The sequence below is a fragment of the Cupressus sempervirens genome, chromosome 6 (genome assembly GCF_028749045.1).
Source record: "Cupressus sempervirens isolate cs-2001-9-10 chromosome 6, ASM2874904v1, whole genome shotgun sequence".
In the NCBI taxonomy this organism is placed as follows: Eukaryota; Viridiplantae; Streptophyta; class Pinopsida; order Cupressales; family Cupressaceae; genus Cupressus; species Cupressus sempervirens.
In genome coordinates, this window is record NC_143123.1 from 338,417,471 (window position 1) to 338,444,094 (window position 26,624).

Here is a 26,624-nt window from a genome sequence, read left to right on the forward strand (position 1 = left end):
AGGAACCCCAAAAATCTTAGTTGCCACATGTCTTAAATATCTTAGTTGCCACATGTCTTCACCCCACTATTGGGGTAGAGTGTATAGTACTCAAATATCTTAGTTGCCACATGTCTTCACATGTCATTGAATCTTCCTAATATAGCTCTTACATGTCATAGGAATCCATCATAACTATTTTAGTCATGATCTCCTTACACACAATTCAAGATGTCGACACATCAACATTATTTGCAAGAAATACATTTTACAAAACAAATAATAAGAATATGAATTATACAAGGTTGAGACACCTTATTCCTAACACTAGGCCTAAGGATAATTGATTCCCTCCCACCCCCTTGTAAATGTCTCTAAGCCCAAATGGTCATGGAGAAGATTCCAATGGTGGCTCTGATAAGTAGAGAATTATTTTTAGTAGAGACTCTTCTCCTAGATTCACAACCAATTATTTTTTTCACAACAATTTCTCTTCTTTAGGGGATGAGGGTGACATGCAAGATTTTTTATCATGAATTTTCTATCATGGAGTTTTTGAGGTCTTACAAACTTTCCTTGCAAGTACTATGTACATGACACCAGAGGCCAACTTGGGTTCCTAGATATTTTGTCTCTCTAGGAAGTTAAAATTCTAGGGCTTTTTCTCACTATCTCTTGATGTGTTATTTGGGTAGACAACACATTTTTGTTCCCAACATGAATTTTTTTGAGGTGGCATGGTTTCTATCCTCTCCCCTCATTTAATTTCTTTATTTATTTCTCATGGCTCTGACCCCATAAAATGAATTATTTGGATTTTTTGTCCTTCAATAATTATTCGTCTAGTATGGTTAATGTTTGTGCTCCTAATAATTCTATTGAAAGATCATAGCTACGGTGTTGGATGGCAGACTCTCTACCATCTACCACTTGGGTAGTATGTGGGGACTTCAATATGGTTGTGATGGCCTCTGACAAAGATGGGATTTTACCTTTTTGATGGACAACTAGGGAAAGGGAAACTTGGTATTACATGCATAATAAAGTGGGCCTTTTTATTCCAATGATCATCACCACCATAATGGTGGGATTTGGTATATTTGGTCTAATTTTAGAGCTGGTCCTAACAGGATTTTTAAGAGGCTTGGTCATGAGACGATATCTACATAGTCATTTTTCTCTTTTTTCTAAAGAAAAGGAATTACTTATCATTCCTCTACATGATGTGACTTTTTTTATACCACTATCCCATCCTATTTACAATCACTTGCTAAATATCTCAAAGGCATCCTTGTAAGATGTGACTTTTCCTCAACACATCATTGTTAATTCATGACCCCACTATGGATCATATTTTGCATGTCTAGATTTCAGAATCTTGACCCCATACCCACATTAGATGGATTCAATGGTGGAATGATGTCATTTCCCATATGGAAATATTTCTCTCCATCTATAACATGCAAATTTCTATGTACCAAAAACAATCCTATGACACCACCACCAAAGTTCTTTATGCAGCTTCTAAGGTCTTGGCCTTCAATCTATTTGATTCAAACCTACAACTTTGGCTTGCAAATATCTACCTCCAAAAGAAGATTGCTAACAATTATGTCTCTAGGGGTTCTCGGATTAAGGCTCATCTCCATTGACTTGAAGTTGGAGACCGAGCTTCTAAGGAATTGTTCCAATCTCTTAGAGCTTGTCATACCTCTATGAGGATCAAAAGAGTTAAGGAAGTCCAACATATTTTCTCTAAGCTTTCTAACATTCTTCAAGATTTTGTCTGACACTACGAGAAGTTGTTCACAATGTAGTGAAATTCAACTTATAGGGAACAAGCCTTGAAGGAAACTATTTTGTTGACCAAAAATTGGATTTTGATTGAATACCATTCTTTTTGTGAGAAAATTCTTACCCTTAATGACCTCAAGGAAGATGTCTTCTCCATGAAAGATAGCAAGGCTCCTGGGTTGTATGACTTCCTATAAATTTAATAATGCTTTGTCAGATTCCATTAGGCCCAATCAACACAAAGTCTACCTTGAATCCTTTCACTCTAAATCCCTTGAAAATATTATCAACAAAGGAAATATTAAATTCATAGCTAAAGCTAGAGATCCTAAAGATATTTACAACTAGATACTTATCACCTTGTTGAATCTCTCCTACTAGATCATAGCTAAATCCTTGCCTCTCAAGATTCACCACATTTTTCCTTTGATTTTGCACCAAGAGAAAAGTAGATTCATTGAATAAAAATATATCCTTGACAACATTATTGTTGTTTGCGACGTTATTGAATGGACTCATAGTTCTAAGAAGGAAACCCTTTTTTTCTCAAAATTGATTTTGTCAAGGCTTATGAGCACATCAAATGGCCTTTCATTATTGTTATGCTTGAAGCCCTATGATTTGGTCATGTTTTTCTTTACTCAATGGAAATGCTCTTTGAGGATACTTTGGCTTGTATTACTTTCAATGGTAGGAAATCTAAGGTATTCTGTCTCTTGAGGTCCATCTATTAGGGATGTCCTTTGGCTCTAACTTTGTATGTTCTTGATGCTGAAGGTTGTGTCAAAGACATTGCCCTGCCTAAGTTGCCTACTTAGCTTGTCAATGGGAACTTTGTTGACTAATCTTTTCTCACTCTCTTAGAGGATGAGGAAAGTGTTTCAAATGCTCTTCAATGTCTTGACATCTTTTATTTGGCTCCTGGGTCTACAATTCAATGGCAAAAAACTTTGTTCTACACATAGTCATTTCTTCATGCTTCACCTTGGCTTGCTCAATACAATTATAAATGGATTCAATCCAGAGATATTTTTTACTTCTTGCAAATTCCTTTTATCTTTCAAGCTTCAATTTTTGACCTTTGAAACATTGTGCTCCCTAAGTTTTCCAGAAAAGATGGATTATTGGCTCACTAAGCCTCTTTCTTTAGCTAGTAAATTCCATATTTTCTCCAAAGTTTTGGCTTCTACCCATTTTTATTACTCATCCTATTGGAATCCTTCTAGAGGCTCTTATTTGAAGTTAGAGAAGCTTCTCAGAGGTTTCCTATGGGCTTCAGGATCCAACCATCATGGGTTTCATAGAGACACTTGGGAGTATTATTATTTTCCAAAGGAGTGCAAAGTACTTGGCCTTATTTCCACTCCGAAGCAAGGTATTACCTTATGTGCTAAATGTTGGAGTTAATGTTCCAATGGTAGTCAATAATAATTGTTGCACATGTGGCAAGCCTTGTTGACTTTTTGGAAACACAAGTTTAGTTTAGGATTGAGTCAAAGAGTTTTAGTTTGAATCAATTTCTTATTGTAGATAAATTACATTAGTTATCCATAAGTTTCAGTTCATTGTCAAGTTTTTGTGTGTCGTTAATCATAAACTAGTTTTTTGTCATTCTAATTAGCATTCATTTAGGAATGTTGTTGGGTCAAGTTTTTGTATAAATTTGCATCTATCATACAATAAAATTAAATTTTAAGTTATTTCTTCTCTTCTTTTTTACTGTTGTTCTATTTTTCCAATGTATTATCAGAGTTATCTTCCTATTAAGTTATGTCTATTAGAGAAGAAGTTGTTAAGAAGATGAGGCCAAGAGAAGAACCATCAAATGATTGTGATTTCATTGAAGAATTTGTTTGATTTTGAAGAGATTAATTCTTTGAAAAATAGGAAAAGATGTCATAGATGCTAGATGTATGCTCAAATATTTTGAGGTACTATAGGATCAGAGAAGCTATACCTTTACATGGGCTACGAGGTATTTCATGTGGAGATGGTGTGTCTAATAGTTTGGGGAGATCTGAGAGTCTGGAAGCTTGGCATCATTTATGAGATATTTCATGTGGAGATGGTGTGTCCAATGGTGTTTCAAAGCTAGATGATAGCTACATAACTATGAGAAAGTCCCACTTATGTATGACATATTTTTGAAGTATAATTTCTAGATAATGTTTCCTTTAGTTGTCACATTAAGTGGGGGTGTTGGACTTAATGTTCCAATGGTAGTAAATAATAATTGTTGCACATGTTTGTCAAGTTTGTGTGTGTTTTCAATCATGAAGTAGTTTTTTGTCACTCTAATTAGTAGTCATTTAGGAATGTTGTTGGGTCAAGTTGTACAAATTTGCATTTATTATTCAATAAAATTAAGCTATAAGTTATTTCTTTCTCTATTTTATTTGTGTTGTTCTATTTTTCCAATTCTAAATGGATCATATGTTCCTTCACTAGAGATGAAGCCTCAAAAAATCTCCTTAGGCTTTGTACTTCTTCCAGATTCTCAATCAATAGGCCTACTTGAAAGGGAATTAGGCATTAAACCTTTGTCATCACACCACAGCTAGTGCAAATTCAAGGAAATTGTGTTGGTAAAAGTATCTAGAGAGCCTAGAAATCCATCAAACCTTGGTGTTGTTGGCAAGGTGATATTTTAAAGGATGGTTTGTTTATGAACTAGCATAATATTTGTTGGTCTCCCTTATTTATTGTGCAACAAATTCCACTGGCTAAAATTCAAGGTGCCAATGTGCTACATTTTTTTAAACATGGCATCAAGACTCCAAAGATCTATTCTCTAGAGTTACCATGAGTCTCTGAACATAGAAATACATGTAGGTCCAATTTTTTCTGAGTTGGCCAGATCATCAAAGTTTTGACCTACTGGTCTATGTTTTACCTTCTCACATTCTCCACAAGTTAGGTATCTATCCTATTAAGCCATGGTGGAAGGATTGGAAGTGGTATCCATGTACTTATCTTATTAATTACAAGCCCAATATTTGGTACATTTGGTTGGTGCCACATTTTCCTATGGTTGATACTCTTAATCAACCTTGGCCCCTCTAGTCTTTGCAATAGAATTGGAGATTCAGGTTTAAGAACTTGGATATTTCTAACCCTCATTGTCACTTTTGTGGTCAACCTGAGTCTTTTTTGCATATATTTTGGTTGTATTGCAGAGCCCAACATTATTGGCTCTAGTTTCATGACTTTTTCAAGCCTTTTAGGTTGGAGCCATTTTCTTGACACATGATGTTGGTGGGAGATTTTCCTAGAATCCCCTTCAAATATACCTAGATTTGGCATGATTCCAAGATGGAGATTATGTTCACTCGTTGGAAAGATAGAAATGATAATCTTTTCACTCACAACATTCTAGACATAAATGTTTCTATGTATACTAAAGCTTGCTTATGTAATATTGTAATGATGTAGATACAAGTACAAGCAAAAAAGGTGGCCCAATTGCAGGAGTTGGTTAATCATTGGGGTAACACACCGTATATGATTGTCCAAGTTCCATCAAATTCTACTTCCTTGGACTTGAGTCTACCCTATGGTCATTTTTGGGATCGTAAATCCTCTTCTTACTGCTCATAGATGCCATGCTCTCAGACTAGTTGTCACTCCCCTAGTGGTGGCTTTAAGGACCATTGTCATTGTTCTAACTCTCTGTTGTTGGGTTTTAGTTGGTTCCTTGTTGCTCATCCTACTGCTCCTACTACCTTTGGTTGGCCTTTCTCTAGTCGAAGCTCAAAGTGGTCATTCCCCCACCTGGACCTAGTGATCTCACCTCCCAGGGAAAAGGGAGAAGAAGAAAAAGAAAAGGATATTGTTGATGATGGGTGGGCTCCTCTTGAGCCACCTACCACCCCTATTGATGTATGGAGCTCTGATGACCACCATGATCCACCTCCCTTGGTTGATACTACATTAGTCACTTGAGGGAAATTTATATACCTTTTTTGATAAATAGTTGTTTTATTTCCATCTTTGTCATGTGAATTATCATGGGGTGATCCTTTGTATTCCCTAGCCCTTTTTTGTGAATATGTAAATTTAATATTTTAATTAATAGAAAAGGGACTATTCATAAAAAAAAAAATTATATGGCATGAAAATAAAGTTTGTATGAGTTTATATGAATCTATTGATGATGTCATTATAGCCACTTGGCAGTCTTGTAATCCTCCTATAAGAGCAATATTTTTAAATGTCATCTAAATCAATTGAGAAATATGTGAAAGGTCATATTATATTTGGAAGTGAAATATTTTTTAGTTTAATTTAATGATATGTAGTGGTATTTATCAGCTTTCCTAATCATATCATTCTCACTCGACACTGTTCTTTTTGGTGAAATATTTCTTTATGCTTTTATCTCCATGTAGATTTTTCACATGTGTTTTAATTTTAAATTAAATCAAAATAAAGTTGTAACTACTAATGCATAGGTAAAAAACATAAAAAAATATTACTTATCTTTTGTTGGATATATTATCATATTATATAATAAATATAATATAAAATATTTTATAATGTGTATATATATATATATATATATCTTATTTGTTATTTATTAACAAAGATTTTATCTTTTAATTAATTTTATTTTTTTTTTAATTGCATATTTATCAATATTTATTTTTTAATAAAAAAAATGTGTATTCTTAAATTTACTCATTTATTAGCTTAATAAGTTAATTATTAATCATTTTTATTAGTGATTGATTTTTAATAAATTTTAAATTTCCATTTAGTTTATTATATTCAAGTTTCCAAATAATTTTTTATATGTAATATTTAAATTATTTTTATTGGTAAATGACTTTAAAGCCTTTATATTACTAAAATTAAAGTATACAAAAGTTTGTTTCCATTCAAGTGTGGGCATTGGGGATAAAAGAACAGGGAAGAAAACCCCTAGTATTGTTGAGGACTTTACAATCCTGAGTAAATAGAATACATTTTCCTTTGACTTTGTACAAAGGTCTTTGGAAGGGCATACCCCTCCTTACTTTTATTCAATATACGTTTTACATCTTATTCTTAGAGGATGTCTCTTCCTTCACATACTTTATTTTTATTGATTATACCCACTTTCTAATTATTCATCTTCATTTTTCACTTATAAACTTCAGTCATTAATCTATTGCTCTATTGATACCTACATTCAATATTTCCAAAAACTTGCACTTAAGGTTAGAAATTAGTGCAAAATAGATATAAAATTTCCAAATTCATTAATGTTTAGGAGATTTAATAATTCAAGAAGATTCATAGTTTTTTTGGTAAATCTTTGAAATTATTTTATCTAAATTCCTCATCATTTATCTAAAGTATCCCAACTAATTTTTTAGTTTTATTTTGTATAAGTTTCCTATTTGTAGTTTTAGAATCTATATTGGCTTACAAAATGAAGTCTAGATTTTAATAATACTAATCCAGATTTGTCTCTTGAACTAATTGTTCTATGCCCATAATTCATTTAAATTTCTCGTTTTATCTATTTTCTCTTTCCATTATGGTTACTATCTTTTTATTCTAAAATTGATTTGAAAATGTTTACCTCAGATTGGAATGTTCTATCCTAAATTTTCTTCAATACTCATACTAAAACCAAATTCAATTATATAAATTAGACTCAATTTGGGGACAATATTGATTTCAATTGTTCACTGAATTGTGTGCATACTAGAGGTTGGTATGTTGAAGTCAAATTTATAAGAAGATTTATATTAATAAAAATGCATGTGAGAATATGTATTGGTGAATAGATCTATACTAAATTCATTCCAACAATTTGAGATTACAACTAATCTTAATTCCAAACTTCTTTATATATTTTGGATGAATAAATCAGAATGATTACTCAAATCCCAACATTTTTGTTATTAAAGATCTTGATTAAACATCAGATTATTTTTTTCATCTAACTAAATTTAAATGGATTTAGTCATCAAGCATTGTCAGAGGTGATTGTGGTTCATATTCTTTCTGCTCTTCTTCCAAAGTTTGTCTTGGTAGTTCTAACAAGTTGGTATCAAAAGTTGTATTTCTGTCCCAAGCTTAGATCTCTTCTTCCATTAGGTATGTCTCCATCCAATTTATACTACTACATGGTTGAACATGAAATATAACTAATAGAAAATGTAATTTTCTCTTGATGATGGGGAACCACTTTACCCTTATGATAGAGTCAAAGGATGAAATAAGAGGATACAATGGAAAGATTGAAATACTAGATTTATTTGGTTCAAGTAAGCAAGCCATGGCCACAAACATGGCAGGGATGTCACTAAGGAATCTATGCTTAGTTTGTATTGTCCGCAAATTCCTTGCCCAATATTTTGAATACTACCATCCTGATCAAATAATGGGTATCCTACAATGTCAGGGAAATATGTGGATTAGTGATGTGTTTGTCAAGTGCAATTTGAGGAGACTGACCCCTCAACTTGATTATTGAATTCATGTTAGGAACCCTTTGGGATTAAACAAAACCAGACCAATCTTAAATAGAGCCCATTTGGATTGGTGACAAGGGAATTTGAAAGAAAGAGGGAAATTGAAGAAACTACCAAGAAGTAGTCATATGAAGAGTTATTGGTCTTTTCATATAATCTAGTTTGATGAATCTTCATCTATTTATATTTAGTAAGGGGATTAAATGATATAATTCAAGAGTCCTTATTTTCATCCTCACTATTATCCTAATACTTAACCTATTGATTATTACTTAACTTATATTTTACAAAGTGGTCATTTCCTTCTTACCATTTGAGGATATGATGAAGACTTGATTATTATTTACACAAATTACTGATTTGTCTATGATTAGTAGGATTTCACAACCAAAGGAGCTCCTCTATAACACCTTTTAACTAAATTACAATGATTATCTTTATATTTCAATAATAGTTTTGATTAAGGGAGGGAGTTAATCATTCTAAATCAGATTTCATAGAATGGTTTGTCTTCATTTAGCATTTTCTCTTTTTTTTTGTTATAAAAATCAATATTTTAGAATATGATATACTTATAATCTACTAAGGGTATTTAAAAACTGGGAGAGTTCTTTCAACCCAATCCTAGTGCTGAGAGGACTAAAACCATATTAATATCGAGCCCTAATCTAATCTAGTCAGTATATGTTCTATGATATATATATATATATATACATATATATATATACATATATATACATATATATATACATACATATACATATATATATATATATATATACATATATATATATATGTATACATATATATATACACACATATATACATATATATACATATATACATATATATATGTACATATATGTACATACATATATGTACATATATGTACATATATGTACATATATGTATGTACATATATGTACATATATGTACATATATGTACATATATGTACATATATGTACATATATGTACATATATGTACATATATGTACATATATGTACATATATGTACATATATGTACATATATGTACATATATATATATATGTACATATATATATATATATATATATATATATATATATATATATATATATATAAAGACAAAAATTCCATGTAGGAATAAGAAGGCTACATCCCATAATGATTACAAAATGGTGAGGCCCATAAAAGACATTATACCTAGGAACTTTACACAGAGAGATTTTGAGGGTACCCCTACTGGAAGTAATCTAGATCCCTACAAATAACCACATAATGGAAACACAACAACAAGATACACAATCTGATACTACATGCAACTCTTTATTTATAAAATAATTGTTTACATGCAATGTTCCTAATTGTAAGGCCTTCTGGATTAAGACCAAATATAATAGTAATTACAATATAAATTCTTCAAGATCCCTTAAGATCTAGTCCCAACACTAGCTAGTCTAGGTCTACAGTAGTAGAAACCTCCAAGGAAGATCTAAACTTGTGCTTACAATCCTGCCAAGCAATCTCCTTATTTCCCAAGCCTCAACTACCAGCCATTCTCAAATTGCACCCAAGATCCAAGTGTAAACTACTTCACATTTGGCACTATGTCTACATGCTTAGGAAAAATTCTCTCTTCAGCTACTTCATGTTGAACATAGAATCCACTCCCCCTGAGTGAGTATGAATCACTCCTTTAAATGAATACCTAAAGACTCTACAAGACTCCCTACTTATACCCAACTAAACCACAAGCCGGCCTAGCCCAATACAAATTAGAATAAAGCATTAGATTAAATATATGCATAAGCCACTAGTCAACTACAACACTCATTAAATACCTACAATAGGTTAGCTCATATTCAACTTGGGTAACTGTAATGTCCCCTCTTTAGTTCGACATGGCATCGATCATGGATTTGCCTATTCCAGACTCTCGTAGGCAAATGGTGTGGAAAGAGAGTCAATTCTGCGGATCAGATAGTCATATCTTGCTCTTGAAGAAGTGTTAAGAGGTTATATTTTATCATTATGTGATATTGGGGCCCACATGTTATAATTTTCATTTGAGTTGCACTTTTTATTTATAAAATTACTTTATTATAAAAAGTGCATTATAATGAGAAATTATAAAGGATGTTTCTAGAAGTTCTAGCAACTTCTTAGAAAAGTGAATAAATAGAGGGCTGGGCCTCTCATTTGGACATGCTTGGATTGGAGAACTCTTCTACTTCTTCATTGTGAAGATATTTGTGGACTTTGGATCTGCAAATTATTTGATCTTTGGGAACGAATCACTCCCTTGGATTGGCGACTTTGAGGGTGTGAAATATCACCTGAATTGTTGGATAATTGGAGTTGGTATTCAGCCATCTATTTGGAGCTTATTGAGAATTCATTGTTAGGGTTTATTTTTGGTTGGAATAAGGATTTCAGATTTTCCCTATCATTGGAGAAGCATTTGACAAGAGTTTGAAGACAGAATAAGTGCATTTTCAGAATTGGCAAAGCAGGGTTCGGAACCACATAATTGCTCATATCTCCTCAACCCCTTGGAGTTATTTTTTATGGTTTTACAGGGTTACTACCTAACCCTAGGCACCCATTTTCCTTGCATTTGGGGGTCCCAAAACCCTAATATTATTTTATTTCAGCAGCAATACAGGTACGGCCTGGTACGGCCCTGCTAGTTTGGGCAGCAGCAGCAAATTAAGGACAGTTTGGGGGTGCAGTTGGAGGTCTTCATCAACGATCTGCAGCAAAACGTGGTGTTCTTCCATAGTTCTTCAAACCAGGTTCTTGCATTCTGAAATATATGTCAATTTTTGGGTAAATTTGTTGTCATACAGTCATTGTAATAATCAGTCCAGAATTGGTAATAAAATAATTTCAGAATTTATTGCATTGTAATTGAAATATAGTTCAATGGCTTTATATATATTGTAATTCTGTGATTGTATTCTGAAAGTATCAAATCTGAAATTACCATATTCTGAATATTGTTACTGTTACACGCCAAGTGTTTGACAAAATTCCTAAGTTCAGTTTAAGGGTTTTTGTGGCCTTTATAGAGAGGGTCATTATAGTAACCTAGACACAAAGACATGACCGAGTGTTAGAAACCTCCATTGAGTATTAGCAACTCACCAAGTATAATCAAGCTCCCTTCATTTACCAAGCTAACTTGGGAAACACTACTACCAAGTTTCTAGTGTAAACCAAGCCACAATATATGATGAGTGCTCCAAAGCATCTCTGAATGCCTTCATTAACTAAGTCACTTCACTAACACAAAAATAAAAAACTACCCAGTAATGATCAAGTACCATCTCTACACTAATTGAGCATGAACCAAAGCTTAATCAAGCACACTCAATAAACACACAAATTACCTACAAAGTAACTATTGGGTACTCCTCCAAAGTATTCACCAAGAAAACCCAAGATGCTCTTGCATCAACTGACCAGGTAAGTAGAAAAGTGTGTTTGACACTTTAATGTCGAAAGAAAGATCAACAACCATCTTCATCTTTTCCAAAGGCTTCTACTCCAATAGGGTCAAGAAAATCAACACACAAATCATCCACATCTACATCCATTTGTCAAACACTAGAATGTCAATGATCTAATTAGCATGCTCACACCCAGGAAAAAACTAAACATAATGCTTCATCCACAAATCCTCACCCACATTAGCAACTAGTGAATCCACACCAGTAGCAACAAACTCCACATCAATAGCAATATGTAGATCTCCATCAACACATGTAGGACTCACAACACTAGTAGTCTCATTTCTCACAAAAAAATGCTCTTCAATTTGTATGTTTGACACACCAACTGATCATGAAAACCAATCTCAACCTCAACATCAACAAGATTAGGAATCTCCCTGGTAATATTAGGTATTTCAATAACAACCACTAATTACTATACAAGTTTCACATTAGATTCCATAAACTAGTCAAAACCAACCTCACATGCCTTTGTTACCTCTTGTGAAACCTTGTTATGTCATCTTCTCTCATGGAGAAGTCTTTTACCTTGCCAAACAACACACAATCGATTGATCATGAAAACCAATCTCAACCTCAACATCAACAAGATTAGGAATCTCCCTAGTAATATCAGGTATTTCAATAACAACCACCAATTGCTCTATAATTTTTACATTAGAATCCACAAACATCTATGAAATTCAACCATCTCTTCCTTAACTAACTGAGAAGACATCTAAGAAAGGCTCTTCTCCACTGTATCACCTAGATTCATAATCATCCCAGGGTCCAATCTTCCTAGAGACATCTTCCAAGATCTTTGAAAACCCTCTACAACAAATCACCAATAGATCAATCTTCCCCAACAAGATCAACCTTCCATCTTTGCATCTGTCAACCCACCTGGAAGTCCTCTATAATTTCAAGTTAGAGCTACAATATGCCACCTCAAAACCATGAGATCTAAGAATCTAGAAAGAAAAATTGACCACCAGATCAATATCTTCTCAAATCAAATTCTCTCAACCCAAGGTCCTGGTGCAAACTAAATTAACTTTTTTGCTTGGTCGACACACTTAGGAACAACTATACTCTGATACCATCTAACATAAAGAGATTTTGAGGGTATCCCTATTAGAGGTAGTCCAAATCCCTACAAATAACTACACATTTGAAACACAATAAAAAGATACACAATTTAATACCAAATGAAACTATTTATTCATAAAATAATTATTTATATGCAATGTGCCCCACTGTAAGGCCTTCTAGGTTATGACCAATTACAATAGCAATTATAATATCAATTCTATAAGATCCCTCAAGATATAATCTCAACACTAGCTAGCCCAGATCCATACTGGTAGAAACCTCCAAGAAAGATCTAAACTTGTGCTCACAAGCCCACCAAAAAAATTCCTTGTTTCCAAAGCCTTGGCTACTAACCCTTCTCAAACTACACCCTAGATCCAAGTGTAAATTTCCTCATATTTGATGCTCTGTCCAAACAATTAGGAAAACTTTTCTCTTTAAATACAAGATGTTGAACTTAGGATCCACTCTCGTTGAATGAATCTAACTCACTCCTCTAAATGAATACCTAAAGACTCCACAAGACACCCTACTTATACCCAACTAAAGCACAAGTCAGCTTAGCCCAATACAAATTAAAATAAACCCTTACATTAAATATATGCATAAGCCACAAGTCAACTACAATACTCATCAAATACCTACAACCAAAATTAAATGTCAAAAGGTTAACTCACAAACAACTTGGGAAACATAGACACCAAGAAATGATCGAGTGTAGTATCAACAACTCACCAAGGATAACTAAGCTCCCTTCATTGACTGAGCTAACTCAAGAAATACTACTATAGAGTTCCTAGTGTAAACCAAGCCATAATATACATCAAGTTCCCTAAGAATCATCAAATGCCTTCATTAATTGAGTCACTTAGTTAAAAAGAAACCATAAACTACCTATTAACAATCGAGTACCATCTCTTCACTGACTGAGAATAAACCAAATCTTAATTGAGAACACTCATTAAACACACAAGTTACGGGCATATGCAAGATCATGGTGTGCCTAAAAGTGGGGATGTGAGAAAAAGAGAGTTTGAAAACATCTAAAAGCATTTCAAAATCTGCTCTGACTTTTTTTCACCCATCATGATACCAAACTTGGAAAGTAAAGTCCAACCCTTATCGAGTATCTGATTTCATATCAGATACCTAATATTATATTGGATATCTGATAATATCGTGTATCTAATATTATATTGGATACTCAATAACTGAAAATGTTATTTAAAAAAAAAAGCACAACCCTGGGTTGTATTTCACAGTCATATATTGGGTTTTAAGCAAGATATCCATTTTTCAATTGGATACATGATAAAAGGTTTTTTTTTTTGTTTTTAATCAATTTTAATATAAATTTAATAAATTTTATTATAAAATTGTTAGTTTGAGTCGAATTTGTTATAATTTAGGGTTTTTTTTATAGAAATTGTTAAAATTTAGATTTTTTTAATATAAATTATGTTTTGCAAATTAATACGAATGGCTAATCAAAATGATGACCATGAGGCAAGGAATATTGTTCCTCATAACCCCCCACCAAATGATCCAGTGCCCCCACAAAATTTTCCACCAAATGATACTTTACCCCCTCAAAACCCTCCTCAAAATGAGGATTTGATAATTGAAAATCTCACTGAATTGAGGGCTTTGCGAACAAGATATAATAATGTACCCACATTGGCTCTTATGTTATCCATGTTAAACACCATAATGGATAACATTGAAACCCTTACCAATGAAAAAGATGTTTCTCTTCATTGGCATGATGAAATGCATGAGATGTTTGATGATGGCTTGGACTATGATGAGGTTACAACCCTCAATATAACCAAAGGTGATTTGGTTGGCCTTTTTGTGAACCCAAAAACTAGTTTATCGATCGATTGCAAAAAACCCAAACTATTGATTAAATGGTGCACAAATGATTCCATACGTGCAAACTTTTGGGATCGTTGGTGGATGGTTTTTGATATCCCTACACATAGAAATTTAGAGGTGCCATTTTATTTCCTTAGAAAATTGTATGTAGAATTTGTGTTGAAACTCAAAGTGAACTATTGGAGTATGAAGCCCAACGTGGGTGTACGACTAGGATCTCCTCAAGATAGACCCTCTTTCTAGCAGAAGAAAGCTGGCACTTTTGTCCCCCCTACTGATGACCCTACCCCTCCTCAAGTGCAGAATCCTGATATTATCATAGAGGCTAGCTCTCATGCCATTAGAGTCATTCATAGACTGAGTAGTCTATTGATATCTTAGGCTAGGTCAGTCCTGCCTCCCTGTGTTAATGATGTTGGCACCAGTTCATCATTGGCTAGCTCATCACACATTTGTGTGCCTCACACTTGCATTACATGCAAGAATATTTTCCTAGGTCCCATAGGTGATCTTCATGAGTATCATTTTGTATTAGATGAGGATACACCAAACACACATGCAGAGGCTACAAACCCTGATGTGAGAGAGGAGGGGAATGCAGAGGCATGGACTCCTTCTGTGTCGATACATGTATAATTTTTTTTATTATGACATATGTGATTTAAAGTTAATTTTTATAATAGTGTAATTTTAATTTTTAAACCATACTGACTTATACATGCATGTGATCTTCATTCATGTTTAGTTGATGACCAAGGAGGAGCTGAGACAGGTTGATGATGCTATGCTCTCGGCCATTTCATTTGGCCTTGAGACATCTATGGTACATTATGTTGTGTTCTCATTATTTTTTCTAATTGATATTGTAGCATATATGGTTTCTAATCTTTCTTTTATCTTGCAAGTACCATCTATCCCTAGGGGACAAAGTGCGAGGGATGAGCCAACACCTACTAACAAAGGAAAGGTAATTAGATGCTTTCTATTTGATTAAAAAATTATGTATTCTTGTAAAATGTTTGTGTTAATGAAATTTAATTACATTCTTTATTGTGTATAGGGTGTGGCTACTAGGGATGAGCCCATATAGATTCTACGTCGTAGACACTCAGGAATTTCCATTCACACTGAGAGCCCCATTGTATGTATAAGTATCATTTATTTTTTATTTTTCTTATCTTCATAAATAATTCAAAACTAATTTTTGTGATATTAATAACTTCTATTTTGTATCTCATAGGAAACTCCTAGTGCACACATGGTTCAACGGGAGAGTTTTGTATCTTTGATGATGCAGCCACTATATCTTGAGGAGGAGCCTAAACTAGTAAGTTGTAGTTTGAATTCTTCATTAAATATTTTATAAATTTAGTATGCTATGAATTATAATGTTATGGTTTAAGTTGTAGATTCATCTGAAAAACATATTTGAACATACACATGCCACAATCAGCGAGGTACAAGCATTATCGAGGGAATACAAGAGGACTCCTGACTGACATAGGAGGTTGATGAGAGAGCTAATAATTATGAAAGTTTAATAGTATAAATCTTCATTAAAAAAAAGATCATTATGCATTTGAGTAATTCAATGTTTTTTATTAGATAAATAGGTTTTATAGGTATCCTAAAACCCATTGGTTAATACATAAAAGGTTGATAATAAGCATGAAAGCCTAGCCAAAAAAATATAAGTTCATAGGCTGATAATAAGCATAAAGGCTAGCCAAAAAGTAGAGTTTTGAGAAAAGACTAGGAAAAAAGACAAGCAAAACCATGGCCTAAAGCCAGAACAAAAAGCCAAAAGACAATGAGAAACAAAAGAACCAGTGAGAGTTATTCCTCATTCTTTCATTCCATCTCTTACATAACCTGAGCAGCCTCGAAGGCCAATTGATTCTCCTCTGCTTCCAGCTATTGCACCCTTTGGTTCTACTAGTCTGGATCAGGAATGGTGTTGTCCTTTGCAGAGTCATCCTCTGTTCTAGCTTCATCCTTGTCTTTTCCTTCCTCATCATCTTGCATTTCTCTCTCTTTGATCCAGCCCATAAGAGAGATGATGTTTTTGTTAATGGAGCTTTAAAAAGAGAGCATCTAATTCACTAGGTTGTGATTTTAGTTCTACAGGTTATGTATCCTTTTTTCTACCAGCCGAATCCATCCTCCTATTAGCGTCCATCCCTTTCCTTGTTGCCTCAATATGTCTCACCTATTCTTTGACCTCCTCTAGCTCATGGAAAAGCCACTTGATTGATCTAAAATTATCAATCATACTATTATGAGCATTATTCAAGAGGTTCATCCCTATCTCCCTAGCTCTATCAAAAATAGCCACAATCGTTAGGTCAATGAGTTCTTCCAGCCGCTATTATTTTTTATTTTCCATGAGGATTTGCAGATTCATGGCCTCCCTAAAGATGCCCATCTTCAAAGTCTTGACATTGTAGTTTATCCAAGCTTTCCTCCTATCATTGGTCTACACTTCCCCATCTATAAATCTATCTTTCTCCTCTTTCTGCTCCTCAGGTTGGAGATGGACAGGAGATAGGGGTAGCACATACGCCTTCTCAAACTGAGAGCACACTTTCTCCAAACTCTCCCTCTTGCATTTCTTCCTTAATTTCCTCCTACATCTCCTTAACCACCTCCTCAAACTCTGGCTCGTCCTCATCATCGATGTCTCCCTCCTTAGCCTTCTCAAGAGGCTTCTGCCTGAGATCCCTAGGGCTTTTTCTACCAGGGGTTATGGGGGAGGGAAATTTTTTAGCTTGGTAAGTCACTGCTTTCCCTGAAGAAGAGATCCCTCCTTTCTCAGAGCTGAGGCTCTATATTTCATCTGAGTTAGAGGAGTAACTAGAACTACTAGACTCTACATTCTCTGCCTAAGGGGGAGTGATGCTTATAGTCTAAGCCTTGAAGTGTTCGTGGATAAGTAGCAACAGCCCCTCGTGCAGAGCCAAATTTGAGATGGGCTTCTTTGAAGCTATCCACCACCTTGTTCATAGAGGTTAATAGATAATATGGAAAGGAAATATTGGCATTATGCCAAAAATGATTCAAAATAACAAAGTGGTGGGTACGAGCTCTATCAAACCTAGGGTCCAAAGTAAAGTATTCGATAATAGCTTTCAGAACATACCTCCACCGCTTCTTCATGGAGTTGGTGACATAGTAGGTGTCAATATTTTTCAATGCCTTCAATTCCTTCTCACTCTCCACAAAGTCCCTAACCACATTGGCCAAGAGCTTCTTATTCCTGAAGAATTTAAAACCCTCGATAGGGATTTCAGTGACACTCACAATCACCTCCTCAGTTATTTGGAAGTAGACACCGTTCACCTTCACCCTGCCATCCTTCTAGGACCCCACCATACTTTTGGTCACCTCCTGATCAAATCCATGTAGCTTCATGATATAATTGGTAACCCCACCCTCTTCAAGCTTTTCCCACGCTTTCAGCCTACTTTTCCATTTCTCAAAATCTCCCACTGGCTCCTTTCTACATCTCTCACCTACCATTTCTGCACACTACACACCCTCTTTACTCATGTGCTCTTCACTCTATGACTAAAATGGACCTCCAAGAGTTAGCAATAAATAGGGAAAAATAACCTTGCTATTTCCCTAGAAGCAATTGTGAAAAATAACCCACAAAGCTGTCGATTAATCAATAATGGATTACTACATTTATGATTTCCCATGCTTCCATTTTGAAAAGTACCCTTATTTCTTAAAACATTCATATTCATAATTATAGCTTGATTTTCTTCGTACTTCCTTGGATCTTATCCAAGTCAATCAAACTTTTAACATCCGCCGACAAACAAGTTCCAGGAAGCCAAGTCATTTTTTGGTCTGTGCTGACCCTAATATTTGCAAACCTATCGGCAATCAGGTTTGCTTCCCAAAAAATATGAGTGACGTGGATTCTATTAAATTTGGCGAGGGTCACATGAGTCTCCTTAATAAGGTTTATAGTCATCTATGATGGATGTCAATTTCCATTGATGCACTTTTTAATGTTATTTGAGTCCCCTTCAAGCCATAAATTGGTAACCCCAATTTCAAAAGCCAATTTTACTACATTGCACGCAGCATTGGCTTCCGCAAAATGATTTGTTTGGAATCCCAATAGGAGAGAAAAAGCCGCAATACTATCTCCATTTTCATTCCTTATCACACCTCCACTACCCAAGGATCCAGGGTTGCCCTTGGAGGCTCCATCAAAGTTGGCTTTGTGCCAGCCTTCAAGGGGGAGGAGCCACTTGGCTTCCTATTTTTTCCTCGCTTTGTCTTTTACCTTCTCCTTTTTCCTTCCTCCTATCTCAAAATCTTCCCCCTTCCTCAAAAAAATGTTTTCCTTTATGTTATTGAAGATGTTTCTCCCAACAACTAAAGTTGGCTCCTCCCTATCTCTGAAAATTTGATTGTTTCTCTCCTTCCATATGCTCCAACAAAAATGGGGTAGGATCCAAGAGCTAATTTCTTGCAAGGCATGCCCATAGAACATGCCATGCCATTGACAGAAAAAGTCCAAAAGGTTAGAAGGAAAGCACTAGCTATGGCCTAAGTCCTGGGTGAGGAAGCCCCAAACTATCTCGGAGTAAGAACAATGAATGAACATATGGTTATCTGTCTCCAACTCTTCTTTACACAAAACACATCTCTTGGGCATGATGTGACCTCTTTTGATGAGATTTTTTTGGGTTAGACTTTTGTCCTGAAGAGCCAACCAAAAAAACATGTTGAATTTTGGCATGAGGCCAAGGATCCAAGCCCTCGACCAAGGGGGAGACTCTTTTAAGCTCTATAAAGTAGTGTACCTAGAGGCAACTGAATAGAGCCCATTGGCATTATCCCTCCAAACTAGTTCATCCTTATTATTGCTAAGGGATAAGGAATTAAGCATGATCATGATTGGTTTGAGGTCCTCTGAGATAATGGAAAGGTCCCTCCACCCCTGTTCGGTCCTGTAATCGCTAACTTTGTGCCCATAAAGGTTGATGCAATCATTAGCCCATAATGCATAGCTGGGGTTGTTCATAAGGGGGCCCTAAGAAAGCCAACAATTAGACTAGAAAAAAATGTTCTCCCCATTACTTAGCTTCTAGGAGACTTTTGAGTTAGCCAAGTCCTTGGCTTTTAAGAAACCATTCCAAACAACAGAACCTCTTGGGATATCCTCACTAAATAGGGTGAAATGAATAGAGGGCCTTTTTATATACTTATTTACCATAGCGTCTCTCTATTCCCCCATGCTACTAAAGATACGCTAGATTTTCTTTGCCAGGAGGGCCTTATTGAGGTGAATGAGCTTCCTGATTCTCAGACCTCCTTTCTTCTTAGGGAGGCAAACTTTGTCCCATGCAACAAGGGGGTACCTTTTATTCCTTTTAGCTACCATCCATAAAAAATCCCTTTGGATTTTCTCCATCCTCTTGGCATATTTCACCGGTATGGTAAAAAGGCTCAGAGCATATATTGGCAAGTTTTGGAAGATGGATTTAACTAGTTGACATTTTCCAGCCTGCTAGCTTCTTACTAAACCTTTCCATGATGCCATTCTAGAAGGAGTCAGATGGGATCATTCCCAAGAGGAGACAAGGGTAGGTAGAAGGAAGCTTCCCCACCTGACATCCCAGCATTCTAGAGATTCTCTTATGTCTTTCCTCTGGAGTATTGATAAAGAAAATAGAGCTTTTGTCCCAATTGATGAGCTACCCCGACCCTCTAGAATAGGCGTCCAAAGTGTCTTTCATTGCCTTTTCCTCCTTGATCGAGAGCTCTCCACCCATAATAGTGTCATCAAAAAATTGTTGATGCGTAAAGGGGGTGCATTTGGAAGAAGGTTTAAAACCTTTGATCCTCCCTTCTTTCTTTTTCTTCTCCATGAGTTTGCCAATGCATTCCACCAGGATAATAAAGATTATAAGTGATAGGGGATCCCCCTGATGTAGGCCTCTAGTAGGTTTGAAGAAATCAGAGGGGGATCCATTCACTAAAATAGCTAGAGAGGGTGTGGTGACCAACTGGGAGATTAGCTTACACGATTTGACATCAAAGCCAAAAGCCTTCAACACCAATTCCAAAAAAGACCAATCCACCCAATTGTAAGCTTTGAACATGTCTAGTTTGAGTAACATCCCTTCTCTCTTTCCAGCTTCCATAGAGTGAATCACTTCATGCACCATAATAATCAAATCTAAAATCTATCTATCTAGGAAAAAACTAGATTGTTGCTGAGAAATAATTAGGGGGAGAAGCTTAAGAAGCCTTGAAGTGAGCACCTTCAAGATGATCTTATAAAATGAGTTGCATAAACAAATGGGTCTGAACTTATCCAAAGTGTCAGCTCCTAGCACTTTGGGAATAAGAACTAAGAATGTAGAGTTAATTTCCTTTAGAATACTTTTAGCTCCAAAGAATTTCTGAACCGCCTTTACAACATCCTTCATAATGATGGGCTAGTACATTTTGAAAAAGAAAGTGGGAAAACCATCAGGTCCAGGTGATTTATCCATCGAAAGAGAAAAAAGAGCTTCTCTAACTTTAGAATCAAAAGGAATGGCCCAGAACAGATTATTATGGTGTGGTTGGAGGATATGAGGAATACAAGAAACAATGTCATCCTGGTCCACTTTAGAGAGCAAAGGATCCCAAGATAGCAGGGAGGAGAAAAAAGAAATAGCTTTAATTGATATATCTTCTTCCTTTGTCAGCACACCTTGGTCTTTCTTTAAGGTAGAAATCCTATTATTTTCTCTATGTTTAAGAGTAGATAAATGGAAGAACTTTGTGTTCTGGTCTCCTCCCTTGAGCCAGTTGATTCTAGATCTTTGCCTCTAGAACTTTTCCTCTTTGCTAATGATGTCATGTAAATCAGACAAGATGGACAGATCTTCTTCCCTATTGGAGGCATCATACCCATTTTCCTAAATAGAGGCTTGGATAGAAGAGATATTTGCAGAGAGATCCTCTTGAAGAGAGAATAAATGACCAAAATTTGACTTATTCCAAGCTTTTACCATCCTTTTTACATTGCTGAGTTTTCTAGCCACCCTAAACATTATAGTGCCTTCCACATCTATGCTCCACTAGACCTTAATTCTATCTAAAAGGTCAGGGTGGGAAGTCCACATTTTCTCAAAACAGAAGGGAGGAGGTCTAAAGGGATCAAAAGGAACAATCAAAAGGGAGATTGGGGAGTGCTCAGACCTAGCTCTAGGAAAAAGAGCTAACTTGCAAGAGGAAGACTACAACCAATCGAGCAAAATGAGAGCTCTATCTAGTCTAACCTAAATACAATCCTTCCCTATGCATTTATTGGACCAAGTGAAGTCACCTCCCATTAGGTCTAGATCTAGAAAAGCCAGTCCATTGATGAAGTTAGAAAGGTCATGCTTGCTATCCCAGTCTTGAGGTAGACCACCCTTCTTCTCCTTGTCCAGAAGAGGAGTATTGAAGTCTCCCATAATTATTCCTTTCTTCATGTTACTATTTTATACCAGACCTTCTGCTCTAGACCAGTAGGACTTTCTATCTCTCTTGTTATTGGGAGCATAAATATTGAGCAAAAACCAAAATTCATTAGGATGGATATGGAACAGTTTACAAAAAAGAATGTTACCTTCATTAAAGACTAATTCCACCCTAAAATTTTTTGTCTTGAATAATGTCAGCAGACCCCCAGAGGCTCCATTAGAGTTCGATGCCTCCCCACTCATCAGGTTACTGAACTTAATATTTCTCAAAGAATCATTTTTCATTTTTGTTTCTTGGATCATCAAAATGTTAGATCTCTAGTTTCTAATTAGATTCCTAATAATTTCCTATTTATGGGCACCATTTAGGCCCCTAATATTCCTATGAGATGATCTTCATTTTATATTCTTAGAAAAATCCTTCAACGTGCTTTGGCACCCATTCGCCAAGCTTTTTCTGGTCTCCTCCTCTCTGGACTCCCTCTCTGATTTTCTACCTACTTTGGTAGTAGAGCCTACATCAAGTTTGCAGCTGCTCCTGGTCACTGTAGGAGAAGCCTTAGATAGATCTCTATTTTTTTCTTCCTGGGTGTCTCTCCCTTCTTTTCAAACTTCAAGGATCTAAAAGCCTTTTGACCACTCTTTGGAGTGCTGAGAAGATCTAACCTTTGGTCCAGATCTTTCACCAAGTCCTTATTTTTTCTTGTTTTGGTCGCTCCTTCTCTGGTGGAGACCAGGTTTTCCTCTATGTCCTAAAAGATGATAATATCCTTATATTTTGTTTCCTTTTCCTCCTCTATGAAACCCATTATAGGTTCTTCCTCACTAGGGAAATTGTCCATCGCAGAATCTTGCAAACCTTTTTGCGATGTAGCCTTACCTTTTTCTTCTCTAGGCATGAGGAGACTTTCCTCAACCTGGTCATCCTCAATCTATTGAGAGGTGTCTAAAGGTAAAGAGGAACTCAGTCCTGACTCTACTAATGCCCCTTTTGTTCTTGCCATGCCCTGAGACTCTTGGTTAGTCATCGTTGGAGCATCTGTTGCCTTCAGGGACATTAGAGAAGGGCCCTTCTAGCCTTGATTGGTGGGCTTCCTTTTCCAAACTTTCTTCACCCTCGATTGAGAAGAAGAAGGAGGATTCTTCTTCTTGGCAGTCTTAGCTTTTGGGCACTGAAAGGCCTTATGACCTATCTTAAGACAATGAAAACACCCAAAAGGGACACTCTCATAGTCCAACTATTGGATATGATTGCCAAGTTTGGACTAAAAAAAAACCACTTCAGGCATATCATCCCCTTCACTAACACCTACACAGATCCTTGCATAGGTCAGCCTACTCTTAGAAGTTGTAATAGGGTCGATGGAGAGAACCTCTCCGAAAGAGTAGGCCACTCCCTTAAAGACATCCTCATTCTAGAACTCCAATGGCAGCTCAGGGAGTCTGACCCAAACTAGAGCTTTCCGAAAGAAGGATTTATTTAAATCCAATTTAGACATCCATTTTTGAAGCACCAAGGTGGCCCTCCCAAAGCTCCAGGGGCCTTCACATTGAATGTCAGCCATGTCCTCTTGACAGGTGAACTCAAAAGAGATAAAACTCTTAGCCATTGCAGTGACACTAACCTGACCTTCCAAGCTCCATTTTTTCAAAGTTTAGGCCCAAACCACATCAATATTTGGTCTTGGGCCAATAAACTTCCCAACAAGCGTAGAGGCCATAGAGGCAATACTATGGTCAACAATCTTGTCTGGAATAGAAATCATGCAAGAACCCTTTTCCAGACCTGACACAACAATAACTGGAGAGAAAGAGGACTTACCAGATGGCTTGACACCAAAGAGTGAGGCTCATTTTGTTGGGAGATTCCCTGGTATGTCCTCACTTGGGTCCCCATCACCTAACTCCTCTCTGTTGCCTACTTGGATCCCCTCTTGTGTGTCTGGTGTTTGAGATCCGCTTCCTTATGACTTCCCACCTGTCTCTAGATTTGAATTTTGAACATTCTCTCCCATTGCAATTTCGAACCCTTAGATACAAAGAATCATATAAATTTAGTAGTCTAACTTTGGGTTTTCCTTTTTTGTTTGTGTAGGAGGCATCTGATCAACCTAATGCAGTAAAGAGGTTGCATTTTGATCATCCACTAGCACTCTAAGATAGCATAGTTGTCATAGGATGTGTCATGAGATATTTTGAGATGGCACATGCCACATTGTTTACAGAAATAATGATATTATACACATTTTGATGGCATGATCAGCCACGTTTTGTATATGGATCTATGTATTTTGATATATGTTTGTGTACTTTATCTATGGATACATGATCTTGATATATATTTGTGTAATTTTTCTATGGATACATGTATTTTGATATATATTTTTGTCATTTATGTGCACAATGATATACATATTAATTTAAAGTATCTAATATTGTTCAATTTATCGTGGATCATGTGTATTGTTCATGTTTATGGAGTATCATTAATTTTGATCATGTTTTTTATATTTGATTCAAATGCAATAATATGTGAATAAAATTTTAACAACCTTTATTATCAAATTTGGATGCAACATTTAATTTGAAGTGTTATCATGACATAAACACACTTGTTAACCTCCTACACAAGGTTCACAGAATCCATACTAATCCACTTAACAAAACTAGCTTCATTAATGCATGCTATCATTTTACACCTTATATAAGTGTTTCCAACCTTGTATGGTCATGCTCAAACCCCTAACTAACTCTTTGCACTCATTTTCACTTTGCAAGAAAAAGTTGCAAAAGTTGCAATTTTGCAAATTTGCAACTTCTGCAACTTTTTCAATTTTGAACAATTTTTATTATAACTTTAAATTATTAATTAGAAAATTCCACAAAACTTGGTAAGGGGTTATCAATAGCCCTCAAAAGCTCTGAGCTATGACCCTCAGAAGATTGGCCTCGAAATGCACTTAGAGCACCTTGGAGACTCCTCGGTATGGGGTGGTCACAGACGATGGATGGTCTCTGCGGCTGGAACAAGGGTGTCACTAGGGTTCACCTACCCATCCAAAGCTAATGGCATTGATGATTTGATGCCAAGACCAATGATTTCAAAGTTACACTATGGTTCACCTATGAACTGAGGTACACTGCGAGTTTTAGCATCAAGCGAGATCACTGTGCTGAATCCAAACAAAATGTGATCTCTCAAAAATGAGATAAGTTATTTTAGGCCTTGGCATCACTATCTAGTATAATTTGACATTTCATCAATAGCCCTCATAATCTCTCAGTTATGACCCTCGAAAGATCAACCTCAAAATGCACTTAGAGCACCTTAAAGACTACTCGGTATGGGGTGGCCATGGATGATGGATGGTCTCCATGGCTAGAACAAGGGTGTCACTAGGGTTCAATTTCCCATCTAGAGATAATGGCACTGACGATTTGATTCCAAAATCAACGGTTTCAAAGTTACATTATGGTGCACCTATGAACTGAGGCACATTACAAGTTTTGGCATCGAGCGAGATTACTATACCAAATCCAAACATAATGTGATCTCTTGAAAATGAGATAGGTTATTTTAGACCTTGGCATCACCACCCTATATAATTTAACATTTCATTGATAGCCCTCATGAGCTCCAAGTTACGATCCTCAAAAGCTCAACCTCAAAATGCACTTAGAGCACCTTGGAGACTACTTAGTACGGGGTGGTCGCAGACGATGGATGGTCTCTCTGGCTAGAACAAGGGTGTCACTAGGGTTCACCTACCCATCTAGAGCTAATGGAATTTACAATTTGACGCCAAGATCAGTGGTTTCAAAGTTACAATGAGGTGCACCTATGAACTGAGGCACACTGTGAGTTTTGGCATCAAGCAAGATTGTTGTGCCAAATCTGAATGGAATGTAATCTCTCAAAAATGAGATAGGTTATTTTAGACCTTGGCATCACCATCCTATAAAATTTAACATTTCATCGATAGCCCTCACGAGCTTCAAGTTATGACCCTCGGAAGATCAACCTCAAAATGCACTTAGAGCACCTTAGAGACTACTGGGTACAGGGTGGCTGTAGATGATGGATGGTCTCTATGGCTGAAACAAGGGTATCACTAGGGTTCACCCACCCATATAGAGCTAATTGTGTTGACAATTTGATTCCAAGATTAGCAGTTTCAAAGTTATGTTGTGGTCCACCTATGAACTGAGGCACACTGTGAGTTTTGGCATCGAGCGAGATCATTGTGCTGAATCCAAACAAAATGTGATCTCTTAAAAATGAGATAGGTTATTTTAGGCCTTGACATAACCATCCTATAGAATTTGACACAACCAAGAAAACATGTGAGCATTCTTGAATTGACCTATACAGTTATCTAACTAAATGATATGTCTATCCATAGCAATTGTGTGCTCCTGTTAGAAATCAAAATAATTCTCGAAATAATGTTGCACAA